This window comes from Mustela erminea, chromosome 9 (assembly GCF_009829155.1).
Source record: "Mustela erminea isolate mMusErm1 chromosome 9, mMusErm1.Pri, whole genome shotgun sequence".
In the NCBI taxonomy this organism is placed as follows: Eukaryota; Metazoa; Chordata; class Mammalia; order Carnivora; family Mustelidae; genus Mustela; species Mustela erminea.
The window spans coordinates 82243256-82262707 of NC_045622.1; the positions used below are offsets into that span (position 1 = coordinate 82243256).

General features: G+C 37.8%; 1 long non-coding RNA gene across 1 annotated transcript; it reads right to left on the bottom strand.

The window, feature by feature from the left end:
* Nucleotides 1-1727: 1727 nt before the first annotated feature.
* LOC116599062 lies at nucleotides 1728-19029 on the bottom strand. The gene is made up of 6 exons (XR_004289232.1): nucleotides 18711-19029; nucleotides 17198-17443; nucleotides 16047-16248; nucleotides 12168-12288; nucleotides 10343-10448; nucleotides 1728-1902 (listed from the first exon to the last, which is right to left on the bottom strand). It is a non-coding gene; the product is annotated as an uncharacterized LOC116599062 (long non-coding RNA).
* Nucleotides 19030-19452: the final 423 nt, after the last annotated feature.

Sequence of the window (19452 nt, forward strand, 5' to 3'; positions counted from 1 at the left end):
ATGTCCAGTGATTCAGGGATATAAGCTAGACAGTAGAAATGACATGTTGTAGAGATTCTGGAATATTCCTGCACAGAGTGCGACTTGTTTTTGAGCAGGTGATTCACTGGCCCAGGGTTCTGTGCAGTATAAAGTGCTGACCTGCTACAGCTCAAATCTCAGTTCAGTTCTTTTAGCTAACTGGGCTTCTTGGAGTCTGACCTATGCTTGCATGTTTCAGAGTCCTGTTGGAGATTTTGACAAAGTTTATTCACAGAATTTTGAGCTCTCCTTCTCTGGCTCCCTTGTTGTTATTGTTACTATTTTTCTAGGGTGCTCGAGAAGGACTATTGTTGCCTCAAACCAGTAAAACTATGGGCTTTATTTCAGAGCCTTATTTACTCTACACAGGGCAGACTGAGGCCTGCCCTCAGATGCAAACCTCAGAAAACTAGACCATCAAAGAATTCTTCTTTCATGTATTATCTATTTTCAGCATCTGCTTGCATCTGATCCCTTTCCTGTGCCTAAAATGTATTGTCTTTTATGGTATTTTGTTTTGTTTTGTTTTGTCTTAAAGATTTTATTTATTTACTGGACAGATCACAAGTAGGCAGAGAGGCAGGCAGAGAGAGAGGAGGAAGCAGGCTCCCCACTGAACAGAGAGCCCAATGCAGGGCTCAATCCCAGGACCCTGGGATCATGATCTGAGCTGAAGGCAGAGGCTTTAACCCACTGAGCCACCCAGAAACCCCTGTATTGTCTTATTTGTTATCTGTGGTAAGATTTACCATGATGAACTACTTCATCATGGATAGAAGCAGAACTGCTGAAAAATTGGTATCTGAACAAATACCTAAAAGAAGAATGGGAGCTAGCCATGTAGACACCTGTGTGAAGAACATTCCAGGAAGAGGGACTGCATGGGGACAGGTCCTGATGGAGAGCTTGCCTGGTGTGATGAGGAATGACAAGGAAGTCAGTGTTATTAGAGTGAAGGAAGTGAGGGAGAGAAAACTACATGAAGTCAGGGAGAGCAGAGAATCAAGCTGCATTGGGTCATGTCGCCACTCTAAGGACCCTGGCTTATACTTTGAAATAGGAAATTTATGAAGGGCTAAATTTTGAAAATCATTGGAAATAGGTTTGAAACAGTTAGGCTATCTGAGACTATGGAGAATACCTGGCATCTGTTTACATGCATAAAATGACCAGAACCGTGTAGGTTTTCCATTCATGTTAGGTCTCCAGCTCCCTCCTCTCTTCATCCTACTTATTGTGTACCATCCACAGTGGTAGGAGGGGCCCCTGTGAGCGTAACTAACAGTATATACTCTACAGTCATGACATCTAGGTTCATATTCTAGCTCTATTGCTTAATTTGTGACCTTGGACAAGCTATTTAACAGTATTGGACCTCAGTTTCCTAATCTTTAAAGTTAGAAATAATAACAACAATATCTATTTCATGATGTATTTTTAACCTAGATAGGGTTTATCATAAGTTATAGAATATTAAACAGGATAGTGCACAAGAAGTAATTAGGCAAGATTCTAGTCGAGAGTAAACACTCATTACTCCCTACTAATGTCATTATTCCTAATCCCATAGTTGCCCAAGGAATATGTAAAAAATTCACTCATAGCAGTCATATGAATCAGTCAGAAAAATTTGCACAGAATTCACTGAACCTTAAAAAAACTAGGGTGGCAATGACTGAACAGGGTATGTCTTAATAAAAATTTCATTTGAGTTCATGTTGTTTTTTTTTTAAGTTGTTTTCCCACCTTCTTCAGAAAATGAGGCTCATTTTCCATTTCTTACATGTCGCTTCAAGAAATACGGAGCTCTGGCTTCAAAGATGTCATTCTATTTCATGATGTGATACAATTTGCTGAACTAAAGCAATCTTGGGTGAGTCACTGTGAAAAAAAACCACCTCATAATCTGGGCAATTTTATCTTTTTAAGAAAGAGGCAGCAGGGCATCGTGTTTTTTCTGAGCTCCTCAAGTTGTGGCTGAGAATAAAGGCAACATAAAACAACAACAACAAGAACAACAACCCACATGCTTCCCTCTATCAACTATTCTCGCCCCAGTGCAGCTGCAATACTGAGAATGTAGGTTCTGCTATCATGGTGTGTTGAGATCCCGGCCCTGTCACTTGTTAATTATGTGATCTACAGTAATCTGCTTAACCATTATGTGGCTGGGCTGGCTGTACCCTTCTCTTCAATACAGTAGAGCTCTGTTATGAAGTGGTTGCAGAGTCGGCAACTGCATTTTCGTCCTTTATTAAATCTAGAAGGGGCTATGTGAATGAGTTCTGGTCAAGAGAGTATACTTTCTGCATTGGCCCGTTAAATCAACCTCTATGCTCTCTTCCCTGATTCCTGGTGGAATATTGATGTCCAGAGAAACTACAGCGTCCATGTGTTGGGGGTGGTAAAACCTCTCTTAGCCTACATCTCTGAATGACTATGAGGTCCACCCTGCCCCACTACTAGAACACTACCTTCTTTCTCTGACACTGAAATTGTTTTATTCAAAGAGACCCTTGAGATTTCAGGGTTTATCTGTTACAGCACTACCTTACCTAATACATACTTTAAGCCTTTCATTCTTCTATATAAAGGTAATAATAATATTGATAGAAATAATAGCTACACAGAGTGTTGTGATAATTAAATAAGTACTGTAAAGCACTTGGCAGAGTGCCTGAAACCTAGTAAGTGCTCAAAAAATATTAGCTATTACATTCACTAAGATATCTTTCCTTTTACTGCTTCTGAAATTGGTATATACAATTCCTTTGCTACCAACAATCTCTAGAATAAACTGATCTTCAAATGACAGTAAATCTCACATCAACAGTTTCTTAGCATTGAAAAAAATATGCTACTATTATTGCTATTGCTATTATTATTAACTATCTACATTTTTACCAAGATCATCATACAAATCATCTTTCTTCTCTGTTTTCCACAATGTCCCTCTGGTACTAATCTGTCTTTGTGTATCAATGATAGCCAATAACATCTTTTCTTAGGAGGAACTTTTTGTTTGCGAACTAAGGAAGTGATAAGATACATAAGCCTCCTGCTGGCAGTATCTCAGACCAGCATACAACCTTCCCCAAGTCCTTTGAGTTATTTAAAAGACAATGACACACAAGAGATGCTATTTGAGATATTGTTCTTCATTACTTATTAAATGACAGCATGTACGTTAGTAGAGGACCTGCCTTACAGCAGCCGGTGAGGGAGGGGGAAATGGACCAATCTTTCAGTCCCTAGCTGCTGATGGCCCTGCCCTGATTGTGAGTTCTGAAGCCCTGTTACATGCAACTCATGCAAGTCTCTTTCTAAATTGATGAGAACTAGACCTAGTATCATCACAGGAGAGGATTTACTATGCATGATACAGGAAAATGTAAGGCGAGACTCAATCTGTTGCTCTGACCTGGGTGTGCAGGGGTTATAATTTGAATACTGGGCTGTCTTCCAGGCTGACCTCCCTCCTGAATTCCATCATGAGTGCCCAAATAGAAAGCTGGGTTTATGCATACCCTCCTCCAGGGCTCTCTCACTTCTATTCCCTATTTGCACCATGCTTTTCACTAAGAATGGTATATAACTGAATCACAATGGTCAACATCATTATCATCATCATCACCATGGTAATAATAATAATAACAGCTGGCTTACTGAGCATCATCTGTGTATCAGGAACAGATTGCTTCATACATATCTCTTTTTACTAATATGCATGACATATTTTCAATGTAGACATTATTATGCCTGTTTTAGAGATGTGGAAACTGAGGCTCAAAGTAGGTAAATAGTTTGCTTATAAGGAGTAGATCCAGAACCCAAATCCAGCTCTGATTTTAAAATATGTGAGTTTTATCTTTTAGCTGGTTATCTTTTTAGCAGGTTGTGTCCCTGAATCCCTAGTTACTTCCTACCTGCAATGGTAGACTCTGTTCCTTTACACAATCAGTTGGCTTCGCCTCTGCAAAAAGCCAAATGGGGTGGGGCAGCTGGTGGCTCAGTGGGTTAAGCCTCTGCCTTCAGCTCAGGTCATGATCTCAGGGTCTGGGGAACAAGCCCCGCATCAGGCTCTCTGCTTGGCAGGGAGCCTGCTTCCCCCCCTCTCTCTGCCTACTTGTGATCTCTCTCTGTGTGTGAAATAAATAAATAAAATCTTTAAAAGAAAAAATGAGCTGCCTTACCTCCTTGTAATGAAAATGCCAAGGACTCCAACCTCTTTGATTCGAATCCATAGATGCTGACCAAAGCTTAGGGACAACACCAATATACCCTATCTCCGTTCGAACATGGAGATTTGGGTACCACTGACCTTTTCTGGAGGAGAAAGTTAAACAACCTAACCGCTATGTTGGTTCTATAGGCCTTGGCTTTGTAGATCCCAACTCTCTCCTTATTCTGTGGCCTCTCACATGTGTTCTCTCTACCTCACAAACACTCTCACAGGTATTGATAAAATCCAATGAACAAGAGAGATCTGGGGCCACTTATTCCATATTCAAAAGTAATTAATCAGATCCTTCTTTAAAAAAAAAATCCTTTGGTTGTTATTTAAGTGCCCCTACTGCAGATCGCGACTCTTAAACCCAGAGGCAGTTTATAGATTTTTGAACTCTAAAGATAAAGGTAATATTCAATTAAAGATCATTTTGAAATCAAGCTAAGTAAAGAATGTAGAAAATTAATGACAAAATAACCAAGTGGCCCCCAATTCTACTTTGGTTCTAATTCTACTTCCGTTCTAATAACAATGGACTAACAAATCCAATTCGGGCTTGAACCATTTCTCTAAAGCTTGTAAAATAAATTATAAGGTATTAGGAACCACCTTATATCTGTCTAATACTATGAAGTGTTTTAAGAACATGTCCCTGGCTCACCTGATCTGTAGGGCCACGCAGAGATGAATGGCATGACAATCAAGAGTGATTATAACGGTGGTAGTGTAGTGTAGTAGGAAGGCACACAGACTCTGGACCCAGTTTCCTCTTGTTTCTGCCATCTGTTAGCAATGTAACCTTGGGCAGGTTACTTATCCTTCCTCTACCTTAGTTTTCTGGACTACAAAGTCCAGAGGATTATAATTATATCTACCTAAAAAGGGTCATAATTATACCTATCTGAAGGAATTATGAGGAATAAATGAACATACTGCTTTAAGAGAGAAATTAGCCCACAAAAACACTCAACGACTGTCAGCTATTACAATAGTCCTGTCTTCCCATATCCTCTTTGGAAACTCACATTATTTTTTCCTGTTTTTTGCCTGCTCCATTGCCCTTTATGACCCATTAGGGCACCTACCTCAATTCTCAGCTTCACATCCCAATTTACCGCCTATGTTTTCTCTCTTTGCTTGACATTTTCTGCTTTGTAACATGTTAAAGGTGACTTGCATCATCTTAGGATCCCTTCTCCTTACCCTTTCTAAGTATTGATGGTCTTAACTGTGCACAGACATACCTGAGGACTTATCCAGACAGTAACATTGATTTCTTCCAACTCTTTCATATTCCTTACACTTCTCAAGAATCTCTTTATATTTTTGCCCTGTGTTTTTCTGTTTCAGGCCATTTTCATTATTTTCTAACTATTTCTTACTTGCAGTAGGTGTTCTAATCAAGATTCTCTAATATTCTGTTCATGAGTGCTTATCTCTTTGCTTACCACTCTCAGAAATTTGGTCTGATGTTTAAGAGCATCCACTATCAGAGCAGTAATGGATGGTTACAGGATCTATTTTTAAAATTTTTTATTTACTTATTTTTTTACTCCATCCACTGGTGAATGGATTATTGGATGACTTCTCTCGAGAAAACTTTCTTCTACTTCTTAGAACTTACAAGGTCTCTTCTATTTTCTGGCCCACGTGAATCCCCATCTTTGGCATCTTACACGTCTCACATCCTGTAACTCATGAAATCCACAAAAATGAACACAACTCCCTATTTAAATTTTTTTTTTTAAAGATTTTATTCATCCACCTGACAGACAGGGATCACAAGTAGGCAGAGACACAGGCAGAGAGGAGGAAGCAGGCCCCCTGCCAAGCAGAGAGCCCGATGTGGGGCTCGATCCCAGGACCCTGAGATCATGACCTGAGCTGAAGGCAGAGGATTAACCCACTGAGCCACCCAGGCGCCCCCCTATTTAAATTTTTGAAGCTGATCTGAAAGTTGAAACTTCTCAGGCAGGGAGTAACAAAGTGCTTTGCTACAGAGTGTCATTTTGTCTCTAACTAAAAACATAACGACTGTGCCATTGACTTGCAAAAGAAGCCTGCCCTCATTCTCAAGCAGAAAATTGTCTCCGCATTTCCCATACAAAAGATGCTTTGTGTAATTAGAAGAAGGGATGAGAGTGAATAGAAATTCAAAATACCTTCTCTTTTTCTACATATCTTATTTTGTTCAGAGTATAATTAAGGGAAGGACTTGGCACTGATCTTTGAAAAGAGGGTATGGAACTCATCAATGAATTTTGAATATTCATCCATCAAGGTTCCCGTGTCTGAATGAAGAGCCTAGTTTAGATTGTGTTCATGCACACTGAATACAGCTTTAAAAAGCCTGATTCACTATTATCGCCGTTTGTACCCAGTTTATATCTCCCCTTTTCACTCTATGACAGAATGCAAAGACCTTGTCACTCCATCCCCAAAAGAAGGAATCCGAAGTGTCTGAAGAGAAAAAGGTTGTATTTTTGTTTTAAAATATGAAGTGTTAGGCGCAACTGATTTTTTAATGTATTTTTCTCCTTGCATAGCAATCTGAGAGTGACAAGCTTAGTCTCTGGAATTTCCACTTGATCTTGGCCAGAGAGCCATTAGGATTAAATCAAAAGATATGTGGAATCGTCTGGCATAGAGTCTGGCACAGTGAAAGCATTCAGTAACTGTCAGATCAGAACCTGAAGTTCTCCCTGACTGAGTAGTCAAACAAAAGGTTATCCTTCCTGCACTAACTTTCTTACCCATTCACTAAGACTTGATCAGCAGAGCCCCCAGGCCCATCCCATTAAATGGGGGTGAAAGCCCCAGAAATGGTCTGGAAGCATTGGTTCATGCTGGTTCAAAGTCAGGGACAAACGGCTGAGTCCGGAAACAGAACTGAGAGCCCAACGAGGGGTATGCTGTTTACCTGGAAGAAACAAGTACTCAAGGGCAGCAAACAGGATATGACTCTATGATATTTGACATTTTTTTTCCAATTCTGAGATCCTATTAATTCCTTGATCCTTAATGCACAAAGGGGGATACGACCATAAACTGTCCGTGGTGAATTTTAATTTCCCACATCCCTGCATTGGCAGATTCCTCAATCATACACAAAGCAAGACCACAGCTGCAACCTCCTAAAATCAACAGATTCCTCTTCTCTGTAGTAGCCTGAGAACTTCACAGTCTGTTACACCAACTATTTTACCTTCTACTATCTCTGTTGCCCAGAGGCCAAGACCAATGTTGAGACAGGAAGGGAGAACTGGAGTCCATGAATTTACAAAGGAGATACATGGAATCCTGCCCAGACAATCTCATGGAAAATCCTCTGTCACTGACTCACATTCTGAGTTGAAACAGTCTCTCTCCCCTAAACCTAGTGTTCTACAAATACGAACAGCTTGTACATGGTAAGGGCTCAATGAACACTGATAATTGATTCCCATATCCTCCTTTTCTGTTTTTCTTTTCTATGTATTTATTTTTTTAGTTCAAGTACAATTAACATACAGTGTTATATTAGTTTCAGGTGTATAGTACAATGATTCAACAATTGTATACATTTCTCAGGGCTCATCATGATAAGGGTATTCTAAATCCCCTTTATCTATTTCACTCATCCACCCACCCACCTCCCCTCTAGGAACTACCAGCTTGTTCTCTGTTTAAGCATCTGCGTCCTTGTCTCTTTTTCTCTTTGTTCATTTTTGTTTCTTAAATTCTACATATGAATGGAATCATATGGTATTTATCTTTTTCTGACTGATTAATTTCATTTAACATTATAGCTTCTAGGTTCAATCATATTGCTGCAAATGACAACATTTTGTTCTTTTTTATGGCCAAGTAATATTACTGTTAGGTCCCCCAATAATGGGTCCATGATTAAAGGAGCAAGACTGATACAAAGCGAAAGCCAAGCAAAGCTTTATTTTATGCCAAGCATCAAGAATCAAACCGAATGTTCAGGGCCGCACCTCTTACAAGAGAGGGCGACCTTTCTCTGTTTCACAGACTAGTTTTTAAGGGCAAAGGCCATGCATTTGGGCCTGGCCATGCACAGGTGACCAGTGAAATCGTAACACACAGAGAAAGCTGCACAGTGATGCTAGGTGACCAACTGAATTACAATTTACCCTATAGTAGACATTTGACCTAGCCTATCACCTTGGTTAGAATTGGCACCCACAAGGCTCCCAAAGGGTGGGGCCCATACTCCTTGGTAGCGAGGGAAAGAGTATGCAACCCCACTGATCAGATGTCTCCACCTGGCCTGACCCATCCTTGTATCTGGGCTTTGTTACCTGGGGCTGGTTTTTGGGACTTGTTTTTAAGTAAATCCCCTGGGGGAAGGGGAGCAGGGACAATTTAAGGGTAAAACAACAAGGTTTTTGTTTAACCTGGATGGAAGCCTCTGGCTAAATAGGTCCTTACAATTATATTGTGTGTATACCACATTTTCTTTATCAGATGGCCAAAAGACACATGAAAAGATGCTCAACATCATTAATCATTAGGGAAATGCAAATTAAAACTATATGAGATATCACTTTGTACCTGTCAGAATGATTAAAATAAAAAAAAATTAAAAAAAAAAAAAACAAGGAATAACAAGTTTTGGTGTTGATGTAGAGAAAAGGAGAAACTTGTGTGTTATTGCTAGAGATGCAAATTGGTACAGCCATTATGAGAAAGAGTATAGAAGTTTCTCAAATTTAAAAATAGAATTACCGTATGATCCAGTAATTCCACTACTTGGTATCTACCCAAAGAAAACAAAAATACTAATTTGAAAAGACATATTCACTTCTATGTGTAGTGCAGCATTATTTACAATAGCCAAGATATGGAAACAATCCCATATGTCTTTCATTGAAGACCTATTATCTTCAGTTTATCTTGACTTTATGTGGTAGATTGCAATTAGCCACAAATTATTTTCATCTCTGTATCCATACCTCTTTGCAGGTGATGTTACCATTCCTTCCATAAAGAAGTGGAATCTATTTCTCCACTCCTTAATACTGGCAGTGACTGTGTAATTTGCTGTGCTTAAAGAGACATCAGCAAATGTGACATAGAAACAAGAAAAATTCTTGCTTAAGGTCACTTATCCTCTCTTGCTGCCCTGAGACATCCTCTTGAAGAAGCACAAGCTAGTCTCTTGGAGGATAAGAGATCAAGTAAACAGACAAGTCACCCATCTGAGGTCTACTAGGCCAACCAACCTGACAATTACCAGTCACATGAGGAAGGTCACAGACTATTAAATAGTTGATCCACCAGCTCACTGCAAAACTGCTTGGTTAATGCACAAGATACATGAGCAAGAATATAATGATTATGATTATGAATATTATCATTATTTAAGCTACTACATTTTGTAGTGGTTTGTTACAAAGCAATAGATAACTACTACACCTTGATTGACAGCCTCGTCTACTATTTCCTTTAAGTGTTAAAAGATTTCTTTCTTTTTTTAATTGTAATGAACAGGATGGGATATAATTCATTTACTATATTTGTTATTAAAGACAGCTTATAAATAGAATTCAAAAAATACAATAATTATGAATTAGAAATAGTTGGATTCAGATCAACAATAAAAATATGAGGAGAACTGTTAAGACCAAGTAAGGAACACAAATATGTTAGTCATAAAGGACATATACAATAGATAGAATTGATATTGACTTTGTCTCTGTGGCAGCCAAAAGAAAGACAAAAGTAAATATGTATTTTTCAGTATTAGGAAAAAGCAAACATACCTCTTCCTTAGAAGTGACAAAGCATGTCTTATGCTAGATTTTAAAAGACTTTTTTTTTCTGTGAATTCCTCTTACAGGAAACAGGAAGGGACATGGCAGATAGCATTTTCCCAAGCTATTTTAACAGCTACCTTTAGGATGTAGCTTTCTACAAAAACCGAGAGTATAACATGAAAACACAAGTTCATGAAGGCAATCCTTTAAGGGACTATGGAAGTTAACATTTCATATTTTTTAAGACTCACAAATATTCCCTGGTATGAAGCATGAACAGTTTTTGGAATCAGTAATCAAAAGGATCTTTGGTTATTCAGTAAAGACTTACTTTTTCTCTTGTCAAGAATAGCTCAATTTCACATCCTTGCCAATACTTGTTGAGACAGGGGAGCCCTCTTACATGGTTGTTGGGAATGCAAGCTCGTACAGCCATTCTGGAAAACAGTACAAAGTTTCCTCAAGATATTAAAAATAGAGCTACTCTATGACACAGCAATTGCACTACTAGGTATTTACCCCAAAATACAGACATAATGAAAAGAAGGGGCACATGCACTCCTATGTTTATAGCAGAAATGTACACAATAGCCAAACTGTGGAAGCAGCCAAGATGCCCTTCATTTGATGGATAAAGAAGATGTAGTCCATATATGCAATGGAATATTACTCAGCCATCAGAAAGGATGCATACACAGCATTTGCATTGATATGGATGGAACTGGAGGGGATCATGCTTGGTGAAGTAAGTCAAGAAGAGAAAGACCATTATCATATGGTTTCACTCATATGTGGAACATCAAGAATAGCATGAAGGAGCACAGGGGAAGGGAGGGAAAACTGAGTGGGAAGAAATCAGAGAGAGAGAGAAGCCATGAGAGATTCTGGATTCCAGGAACAAAACTGAAGGTTACAGAAGGGAGGGGATTGAAGGAATGGGGTAGCTGGGTGATGGATATCAAGGAGGGCATGTGTGGGGATCAGCACCAGGTATTATATGCAACTAATGAATCACTGAACACTGCATCAAAAACTAATAATGTACTACTATATGCTAATTGAACATAATAACAAAATAAATATTACACTTTAAAAATAGCTCAATTTCAGAATTTTTGTCAGTACAAAGTGTGAATCTCTTGATAATGTGCCCAGTTTGAAAGCAGCAAAATAGGATATGAACACAGATCATCTTCCTGATTCTAAAGCCTAGCCTTTATTTTTTAAGATTTTATTTATTTATTTGAGAGAGAAAGAGAGCACTTGAGTGAGCGAGGGGAAGGGGGCAGAGCAAGAGTGGGAAAGAGTCTCAAGTAGATTGTGCATGAAGCACGGAGCCCCACATGGGGCTCGATCTCAGGACCCTAAGATCACAAGCTGAGTGGAAACCAAGAGTCAGCCACTTAACCAACAGCACCAAATTGGGTTATCAGTGATTGAAGAATTAGTAGTGATTTTTAAAATACCAACTTCTTTAAGATAATATATTTGCATTTCTGTAAGAGATTTCAATAGCTTGAGCTCAAGATGTACATAAAGGTAGGCATTTCTGGAGCTTGAGCCAAACTGAGAAGAATAGATAAGGGAAAAGGAAGAGAACAGGTTGTGATTTTTAACAAGCTCTTCTGCTGGCCCTCAAATCACAGCATTTGGGTCTATTCAACCAGTGTTCAAGTTCCCTTTTACCCAACCCCACTTAACCGGTGAAACAGGCCCATTCTTTCAAAAACATTGTATGCGTCAGCAAATACTATCCCATAAATTGCTAGACTAATGGAGTTTAACATGTGGCCTTCCTTGCATTGCTGAACCTCAAATATTTAACTTAAAAAAGATGAATAGGATGCCACTATTTTGATTTCTCTGAAAATATATTTGTGCTGCGTTATCAAAGAAAAACACTCACACTGTCTCTGTTTTGTGCCTTTAGGTAAGAGTCACATGAATTTACAAAGCCTCTGAACTCTAGTTCTGATCTGATTATTTAATGGCTAATACCTAATAACAAATGAGAACCAAGATTGTCCAAGCACTTGTTGAGGCTTTAGAATCCACTGACTATTATTCACAATCAGACTTCTTTACACTTAGCCTTTTAGAATGGGCTGTTTGCTCTAAATTTTGTTAATGACTGTGGAAAATAGAGCCGTACATACATTAGGGAAGAGACTTTGATGTCTTTCTTCGTGCACATTTCATAATGGAGACAACCAATATGTGGTGCTAATTCTATTTGGAATGCATTCATCAGTGCTCAGCCATCCATGGAAATGTGTCCTGTTGAAATAAATGTCATTTGAACCAATAATTGACCATTTCAAATATCAGCATGAAAATTGTATATGACACAGTTACAGCTGGTGACCCTATGAATTCCATCAAGAGGTGGACCATTAATGAACTGTACCTACACTAACTACAACAGATATAATTGGATTGTTTATTTTTATAATAGATAGCTGCTGTCATCAATGGGAAATTAGCTGACTATAATATTGTCCTTCCTGCAATGGAATAAAAAGAAAAATAACCATGGGTTATTCTTAACTATGGGCTTATTACATACAAAACACAGTATTAAGTATTTCATGTGTTGTCAGTCATTTACCAAATATTTACAAAGTAAATGTCTAGCATTTTTCTATGCTCTAAAATAAGGTCATGAACATAGTCCTTTCCCTTAAGGAGTAGAATTTATAGCTACAAAGAGAAACAATAAATAAATCTTTGCTCACTTAGTATTCACAACAACAACAAAAAATACCCATTATTCCAATATTCACAGAAGAAACTAATGCTTAGAGAAATTAAATACCTTTTTCAAGGTCACCATTGGTAAGTAGTCAGGATTTGAACCTAGAATCTTCTGACTCCAATGATTCTGCTCTTAACTACATCATTAAATTGCTACCCTCTAGATATTTGTGTTATTTTTTTTTTAAGATTTTATTTATTTATTTGACAGAGATCACAAGTAGGCAGAGAGGCAGGTGGGGGGTGGGGGGAGAAGGCTCCCTGCTGAGCAGAGAGCCCCATGCAGGGCTCGATCCCAGGACCCTGGGATTATGACCTGAGCCGAAGGCAGAGGCTTAACCCACTGAGCCACCCAGGTGCCTCTAGATACTTGTGTTATTGACTGGATACCTCATTACTCTGATTCTGTTATACATATTCTAAACCCTTTTCTTCTGTTTCCTCAACACGTTCATTTAACCAGCCAGCATCAAATATGTGTTGGATACTATTCAGCATATTACGGACACTGTATCTATTAAAAAATACAGTCTGTGGTAAACATTGAGCTGGGCTTTCTCCTACTTCCTCTGTCCATCTGCCTCTATCCCCAGGACTTCTTTTGCTCCTTCTCTTATATCAAATGAAAGAAATTTTTTTGCATCTAAGTAATACCCATTTTAGCTTGTATCGATACAACACAACTTAACAGATGCTTATGAATGAATACTAATGCCATTTAACAATGCTTCTAAGAACAATTGCTCCCAATTTGATATTCACCAACTAAACAATATTTCTTAACATGAGAATCACTTTTAATCAATACCTGCTTTGAACTCAGGGTGACTTCAAGTGCCAAGAGAGAAGACAAACACTTTAAGATTCTTGGAGATCATCTATTTTATCAGTTCCTGCCTTTTTAGGACTGACTCAGACACAGGTACTTGTTGAGTGAGCTCTCATAAAATTAAGACTTGGGTTTCTTAGATCCTCCATTCTAGAGATTACAAAATTTGGCCATGTTTTAGAATCATTTATGGAGGTTAATAAAAAAGTCATCCTTGGTTACAGACCAGTGCAACAGAACAAAGAGCCAAGAAACTGACCTACCTATGTACGGTCAATTGATTTCCAAACTAACTGAACAGGGAAAAGGTAGTCTTTACAACAAATGGTGCTAGAACAATTGGATATCTAACTGAAACAGAAAATAAACTCCATTTTTTTTCACAACATATATAAAAATTAATTCTCAATAAATTATGAACCTAAAAGGTAGAACCTAAAACTATAAACTTTTAGAAAATAGCGTAAGAGAAAATCTTTACAAATTTGAGTTAAAAAAAGATTTCTCAGATAGGGCACAATAAACACAAGCCATAAAACAATAAATTGGACTACAAAACTGAAAACATTTATTCCTGGAAAGATACTATATTAGTTTGCTAGGACTGCCATAATAAGATATTACACCAAAAGACTGGGTGGCTTAAACATCAGAAATTTCTTTCTCAAAGTTCTGCAGTCTAGAAGACCAAGATCAAGGTCTCAACAGGTTTGATTTCTTCTGAGACCTCTCCTTGGCTTGCCTTCTGGCTGTGTCCTTACATGGTCTTCCCTTTATACCCATGTATTCCTGGTGTCTCCTTGTATATCCAAATTTCCTCTTTTTATAAGGACACCTGTCAGATTGGAATAGGATCCACCCCATTTCATCTTAACTTGATCATGTCTTTAAAGACAGGATCTCTAACTAGTGTCACATTCTGAGGTACTAGGAGTTAGCTTCAACATATGAATTTCAGGAGGATTTGATTCAACCATTATAATAAATACTTTTAAGAAAATCTAAAAGGCAAGACACTGACAGGGATAAAATTTTATAATACCTACATCTGACAAAGCATTTGTATCTGGAATACATATAGAACTTTTAAAACTTAACTAGAAGACAACTCAATAGAAAATGGACAAAAGATTGAACAGACACAGCAGAAAAAAGGATATACAAATGGTTAATAGGCACACAAAAAGATGTTCAACATAGTCACAAGAAAAACAAAAATTAAAACCACAATAAGATTCTACTACATAATTAAATCATATAATTAGGAAGACTGACAAGGCCATGTATTGGCAAGAATGTAGAACAACTGGAATTGTCACATATTGTTGGCAAGGAATGTAAGTGGTACAACTACTTTGGAAAACAATCTGACAGTTTTCATAGTTATGTAGATATTACCATAAAAGGCAATAATTCTACTCCTAGGTTTTCACCAAATGAAATAAAAATGCCCACACAAAGACTTGCAAAGAATCACTAATAGTAATTTTATTCATAATGGGCAAAATTAAAAACAATCCATATACCTATCAATGAGTGAATGCATAAATAAATTGTGGAATGCCTATACAACAGAATATTGCACAACAATAAAAAGAACAAAGTACTGATATACCTGGAAATATGAATGAACATCAAAAACACTATGCTGAAGGAAAGAAGCCAGATATAAATGAGTTCATGCTATAGATGTCACATATCAAATCTAGATCAGGCAAACTCATTTATGGAGACAAAAATCAGATCACTGGAAGCCTAGAACTGAGAAGGGAACAACTGACCACAAAGAATCTAAGAGAGATTTTTGGAGTTATGTAAATGTTCTATCTTGATTATATGCATGCATATACATCAACTCATCAACATTTACACGTTAATGGGTGCTTTTATTGTATGTTAATTAAAATTTAGAGATGCCTAGTTGCAATTCAAATGTACTAAATCAAAACTTCTGAATAGAAAGCACAGAAATGAATTTTTTTAAATCCCATCAACAGGTAGTTCTGCTTTAGCCAGGGGTGGGGATGATGATATGGTCCAACTCTGGTTCAGTGCAGGCATCCCTGTATTCCATTGCCCTCAGGTGGTCATGCAGCTTCTGCCTGATGCCCACCCTACCTTCACCTCCCTTCCACCCTGTCCACAGTTCATTCTCTTGTATGAAAGCCAATTCTATTTTAGAATAGCTCTTTTTCTCACCATGTCATGCATCTCTTTGTCATTTTGATGGTGGAAGTGACAAATCCTTATGGTCCTTTGTTTTTCTCTGTTATATCTGCTCTTACTATTCAGGGTTCCCCTGGGACTATCTAAGAAACAAGAGCTCTAACCAAAGTGAACACACAACCTCTTACATGTTTAAATTAATGTACTGAATTAGCATGTACTATTGACTCTCAATTTTCTTGGTACTAGAATAGATGCTAGGTATAGAGTAAAGAATAATATTTACCATGATGGCCCCAATTCAGTCCTGGCTGGACGCTGGACATCTATATTTGAATGGGTGGTATTAGAGGGAAACAAGTAGACAAAGGTGTGTAGTAGAGTTCCCTTTCTGTTCATGCCCAAAATTAGGGATCCAGCTCTTTGCATTGATGGCTCAAAAATCTTTACATGCTCTTGTTGGCTTCCAAAGGCAACACCAGCTCATTCTGGAATGTAATCCATTATATGGTCTCATTAGTTCTAGTGCCTATTTTTCCCCTCTCTCCTACTATCTCCTAAACGTCCTTAATGGTCCTCATGGGCCCTGAAACATAGCAGAATCGCACTTAGACCTGATCCCTCCCCTTGAACAACAGTCGGCATCAGAGTCCCAGGCCCACTGGGTGAGAAGACAAGGCCAATCCCATAACTATAATGTGAATGAGTGAAAAGTACTTTTATAGAGGCAGGTAAAACTGTTCCAAGAGCACAGAGCCAGACTGTTTTCATTCGCAAAGTATTTTTCACATATATTATCTCATTTGAGCTGACCTGTGACTGAAAGTAATAATGACCACCACTTATTAAGTCCCTACCATGTCCAGATATTGTGCTAAGTGTACTGTATTTTTCAACCCTCATTTGAGTCTTGAAATAATTGTATAATGTATGTATCTTGTCACTATCATTTTACAGATATGGAACCAGAGGCTGAAAGAAAGTAACTTTTCCAAGGTCTCACAAATAGTAAGTGAGAAAATTCAAATCTGAATCCAGCTGTGTGTGACTTCAAAGATCATACTCCTAACTACCATTGTCATTAATGACCTTAGTTTAATAATGCTCTGGGTCAAACAAAAAAAAAAAAAAAAGATTTTTACTTTCCCAACTATATTGATCTTTAAATGCTTTACATAACCTTAGAAAAAAATTGTGGAGAACTCAACTAAATTAAAGTCATGACATAGACTCAGATTCTCCTAAATATTCACGAATATAAAAGTATCTTATATTTTCAGGTAACTAACCTCATTAACAGTGTTTGCTAAGCAGAACTTTCTCCCATCTTTCATGCCTCTTCTACTTATATATTCCAAACACCCAGCCTTATATTGTAGTCCAACAATATTTATCTTCCCCTCCTTAAAATGAGAAAGTCAAACTCCCAATAGCTACCTGGTCAAGCGTAATCTTTATGATCACAGTGGCAGCTGGTAGCCCTTCAAGATCCATGTTTCACATGGAGGGGAGTCTTCGATTCCAGAGTTCGTGTTCAGAGAAGATATATCTCCATCAGAATTAGTCTCCTGGTCCTGGCTTCTCTCTACCCATTCTCCTACTGGAAAGAGGAGTGACTTTCCTATTTGGAATTGTATTTTGAGTCGCTTACCCCACTCTGGGATCTTCTTGGCATTTGCCTGCCTGGAAAAAGCACACATCATTGACCCTTGAAAAACATGGGTTTGAACAGCAAAGTATACTTATACACAGATTTTTTTTCAATAATAAATACAGTACAGTACTATAAATGTACTTTAACTTCCTTATGATTTTCTTAACTTCTTTAAATCTAGCTCATTTTATTATAAGAATACAATATACAATACATATAACTTACAAAATATGTGTTTGGTTAACTGTTGATGTTAATGTTACAGCTTCTGGTCAACAGTGGCTATCAGTCGTTAAGTTCTTGAGGAGCCAAAAGTTACTTATGGATTGTCTTCTATGTGGAAAGTTGGGGTCCCTAATGATATCCATCAAGGATATCATTATGTGCCATATTAAAACTATTAGAACCCTACATTAATCAAGGGTTAACTGTATTTTTGATCCACACTCTGAGCCATGAACAGATGCCTTGCTTTATGTCCTGTTCCTATGAACTAGGTCTATATTTTTCCAGCTTTGTCCATGACTGAGTAGGTAAAGTGATTTTTTTAGTTCAATATTTAATAAGACCATTTTGCCACACATATAGGCATATGCTCCAATCCAGGATATTTGTACCTCATGTAATTTGAAGAAGTCAGTATTCTTTATGAAGATTAACTGGCAAATCTTGAAATCAAAGTAGAATCACATAAAAGCAGCTAATTTCTTACTCATGGAAATTCTAGTTTGTGCTTGGGAAGGTTTTCCTTAACTCAGTACTTTGGGAGTACAACCAGACTGCAGAAGGGTGTGCTATGTTCACTACTTGGCTTCTAAGATCTACCTATTATCAGTGTCTAACTGGCAAATGGCAGAAGACAAAGAATAGCAGATCACAGGGAAGGCTTTTCTGGGAGAGCCTGACAAGTGGTGTGCCTTGCTTCTTCTTTTGTCCCATCCATCAAAAGTCAAGCACATAACCTCATCTAATTGCAAAGGAGGATAGGAATAGACTAGCTGTATGTCCATTATGGAAGAAAAACAGTTCTGATCAACAGCTTATCTTTTCTCTAACACATATTCAGAATGAATGAAGAAGTCCTACAAATAAATAAGAAAAAAGTTTAAAACATCTAATAAAAGTGGGCCAAAGATAAAAAGAGGCATTTCACATGAAACACAAATAATGACCAACAAATACATCCAGATGGGTCAGCTTCACTAGTAATCAGAGAAAGGAAAATTAAAACCACAGTAAGATGTCGCTTTATAGCCAATAGATTGCCAAGACATTAAAAACTATGATAATGCTTACCCAGATACTTAGTGCTACAGACAGCATAGGTGCCTGTCCATCTTCTTTGGCTTACTCCAGAATCTAGCCATGATAGGGTGAAAGCAGTCAGATAAGTGCTGGCAAGGGGCCAAGCATGGGAGTGGTATAATTTGATGTTTTAGAAATATAGACCCTAAGTCAAATAGATTTAGGTTTGAATCCAGCTCAGTTCCTTGATAATTCTGTCTCCTTGAATGAATTCTTGGCCTCTCTGAACTTCACTTTCCCAATCCATAACATGCATTAACAATAGCACAAAATGAAGACTAACAAGCTGATTGATGAACACAAGGGCGGAGCATAGGCCCACATATTGCACAGTCAATAAAAGTGGACCATTGTTAGGGAATAGGCTGAGAAAGTGATGACAGATCACTGTGAGAAGGATGAAGAAAGGCCTCAACAATATACACTCAAAAAAACAGTAATGGCTCAAGGCCATTAGGGAGTAAAATTGGATCAATTTCCTAATAATTAGGTTTTGGAGTTGCTGAGATTATTGATCTGTTTGGCGGAAATAACTCTCAAGATGTGAAGGTTTGATAAGCCTATGGTTTCTATGACATCATAAGCAGCCACCGATGACTATTAAGAACTTTAGTTTCTAGAACATGTTGTCTTTTGAGTGTTAATTCTACCTTCTGGGTGGGGGTTAATTTTTTGTTTTCCTTGTTCTTAATTTTTCATTTTCCACCTATTTTTCTGTTTTCACATTAGGTGA